This window comes from Salvelinus sp. IW2-2015, unplaced genomic scaffold, assembly GCF_002910315.2.
Source record: "Salvelinus sp. IW2-2015 unplaced genomic scaffold, ASM291031v2 Un_scaffold1464, whole genome shotgun sequence".
Lineage (NCBI taxonomy): Eukaryota > Metazoa > Chordata > Actinopteri > Salmoniformes > Salmonidae > Salvelinus > Salvelinus sp. IW2-2015.
The window spans coordinates 142,203-145,938 of NW_019942925.1; the positions used below are offsets into that span (position 1 = coordinate 142,203).

At 40.0% G+C, this 3,736-nt stretch overlaps 1 pseudogene; it reads right to left on the bottom strand.

The window, feature by feature from the left end:
• Nucleotides 1–1,695: 1,695 nt before the first annotated feature.
• The window catches only part of LOC112070940 (adenosine kinase-like), a 36,928-nt pseudogene continuing 34,887 nt past the window's right edge, over nt 1,696–3,736 (bottom strand).

The following is a 3,736-nucleotide window of genomic DNA, read 5'->3' on the forward strand; positions in this document are numbered from 1 at the left end:
TTATTTAAAAATACATCTCTTTTTACTACTTTAATACACAAGTGAAATTTCACAATACTTGATCTATTATGCGTGGGAATACTTTGAAATAGATTTCCCAAATTAAAATGACTTGGAGCTGATTGGCTGGTGTCCAGAAAAATTTGGGGAGCAAATAAAATCACCAGTTGGGGAACCCTGGAGTAGAGAGAGATGGAATCAGCAGGCACTGTAACCAAGGGAGGTGGTTGTTTAAGGGGAAGTGGTAGTGAACAAAAARTTCTGACTCAGATTTATGACCATCAATTCTGTAAATCAGACAAKATCTTGGTGCACTGTGTGATGGGTCAGTGACGCTGGTCCTGGGGTATATGATGATCGAGTGAGGGCACTGGTCGACGCTACTGCGCATGTATGACAGCGACGCGACGTCCTGCCCAGTCGAGGCTCCCTGAAACGACTGAGAGACCTGGATATACAACTACAGGAGGACATACTAAGACACTGACACACACACACATTCATCAGTAGAGAAGCAAATAGGAGATGGACTATAACATGAATGGAAGAAACTATAATACAGTATACTCTGTCTGAATGCTCACTGCTTGTATGTTCAACTCCATTGTACTTTGTTAAATGTGTATATTGCCATAATGTGAAGTTATTACATAGTAAATACACTATTACAAATCAATCATATTTTCATTTCATTCATATTTTGAAAGCAATATGGTGATGGCTCCTATCAATAACAATGTGTTCTCAATTTACCTGGGGAAATTAAGACAAAAATACATTTGTTAATTAAATATCCTTTGTATTTTTAGGTAATTTGGGTTAGCAGCTCATATCGACGATACATAGGATCCTTTCCTGAATCATAACAGTAATTTTATTTAAAAAATGTATCGCTAGCCAGTGTCAATGGACAATGAGTGAAGTATTCTGTAGAAGCAGCAAGTCACAATACCACACGCAGACTCAATGATATCAACAACCATACACATGAGGAGAGGTGCTTACTTCTGACCTAAGCCTCACAGCCCCTGCAGACCAAGTTCCCCTTTTACAAACTAAACATTTGCACAAAGGTTCCTAGACTGTTATGAGACGTATAACACAGGCTGTTTATAAAATTATAAAAAGCCTATTATGATATTTTGTTTTAGACCAACTGAAATGTGTTTATTAGCCTATATCTACAGGCTACACCAGCATCACGTTAAAATGTATTATTTAAAYATGAATCATTTGTAAAACAGCCATAAAAATCACTAATGACTCAAGAGGCTTTGACACGTTTACAAAGTRCACAGAGGCCTTTACACATTTACAAAGTGTACAGAGAACTTTTACACTTTTACTGTGCGCTTTAAGGTTAAGGAATCTGTTTGGTTTTACAGCAACAAAACTTCTCTGCTTCAATAAGCCTCCAGTCATAATAAAACATCAGYCAATGAAAWCAATGATGACATCTAAATCACAATGACACTGCCTATCTAATTTCTATGTGCAGTGTTCTTAATATCTCTGATAGAGGTGTTCTCCKAGATATTATCTTCAACCTTCTCAACAGAAACTTCCTGCATCAAATCACGGTATTCCACCCACCCATCCGTAAMTAACTCATCAACCATGTCCCTAACCTGTTACCTAATCCTGACTCACTAACWTGGCTTTAGCTCGGTCTCCAAGGAGAAGACTGGACAGCAGTCGGTTTCCAGCAGCATCCTGCTGTGTGTGTAAACATGACAGTTTATTGAGAGGCTGATAGTTAACTGTGAATCGGCAGTATTACGTTAGTACCTTCAGTCTAACTGTGTTTACAGAGGGCAGTAGACTTCCGCAGAGTCATKACGGAGGGCAGTTGAACATCAGTAGAAACAGATACTGCTGTATCAGGCAGTGTGGCCCGAGAGCATCSCCTAGCGTAGGACAAGAAGAATAGGCACAGAAGTCTGGTTGCAGAAAGACAATGGAAGAAGGGATAAAAGCAATGACAGATATATGGATGGATTGGATGAAAGCATGGTTGAAAGAAAAAAAAGGACAGGGGGGACCTGGTTTCGTTAAGTTGGAAGGTAAGGGTCAGAGGTAAGGGTGGATGGGGTAGGGGTAAGCRGTCAGCAATTAAGGTTACAGGTCATCAGTGGAAGTCTGGTTTTTCGGGGAAGGTGCATCCTGCTCGTCTGATGATGATGTTGGCAGCGTAGTGTCCTGCTTTCACACACTGTTCCAACTCCTTGTCCTGGACCAACTCTGACAGGAATCCTGCATGACACACACACACACACTGATTCAACTTTCTCAAGGACCAACTCCAAGGTCCAGACAAATATCCCTACAGAAAGCCACCCAAAACGTTCATACACATAGATAAACACAGAAATAAAGACACACTCAGGGACACGCACCTCCTACAAAGGCATCTCCGGCTCCATTTGTGTCCACAATGTCCTTCTGGTCAATCTTYAGCACTGGGAACGTCTCCACCTTGTCACCTCCTTCACACACACATACACACATGGTATACGGGTTGAAAATGGCAAATTTGGGCACTAATAAGCACCTAAATTGGAATGTAGTGGCTGTACAGTATCATGCTATATATGTCAGAACTCTGGCTCTGYGCTTCACAGCGCTGTACAGATATAGGGTCATAATTTGAGCCATTTGCTACTGCAGGAAAATATTCCTGCAGCAACAGGAACTGTGAATTATTATGTGTATTATAATTAACGGACATTTTTTGTAGGGGTTAATACATTTTCTGTTTGGGCAAATCAAGTTTAACATTTGAAAGTGAAAATTACCAACTTTAGAAGCCATTTTAAACCTAAAATACACTACAAGTATGCATTTCTTGCTGTGCAGGAAAATCACAGCAACAAAAGAGTGATCAAGTTAAGATCCTACATCTGTACGGGTGTTGACTGACAGCTGTTCTGAATTTAAGCACTGCGCACCATTTCTTTTGTTGTCAGTGAGGGCAATGACGCAAATTGCGATGACTCAATGTATTTTGAAAGATGAGATGTTGAGAATAAGAGGATTATAATAAATACTGCTTCGATGTCATACAAGCAAGCCATACCTGTGACTAAATAACTTATGTCATATACAGTGTCAATGTTTATGATCAATGTTTGATGTACAGTTACATGATGACATGATGTCATACTGGGTTGTTCCCGAACAGAATGAGCCCATGTTTGTTTATTGTGAAGAAAATTCACTGCGGCACACGCACTTGAATGCACTCATGACACCTTTCTATGCGTACCAAGATTACGATCGGTTTCTCTGAATTGCCTTGTGAAAGCCTAACACTGTAAGATCGTATTTTATAACACAGCTAGTCATGTTGGCAATAGAACAAGCGTTCAAACTATGCCCACCTGACCCAGATTGTGATTTATAATGGACCGTTTTGGGATGGCGTAAACAACAGTAATTGTTTGATGGCTGGGATGCAGGGCTGTGTTCCCAACAAAACAATTACTAAGTGTGCTTGCTCTAGTTCCTSAAAGGCACAGGTAGGAGAGCTCAAAAAAGTATCTTATAGTTGAAGACTCTTCTTTGAGTCATAAAGGTGCATTGAAATTGCTTAGGAACTGCACACACTTTGTAGATGTGTGTGGCCACTTGGAGACACCAGTTAGTCCTCTCACTCAAACCCTTGTAATTTTTTTGTTATTGAATCAGTGTTTTCAGATTTCATATCAACAAATGTGGCAAAAAAGTATGGTAAATG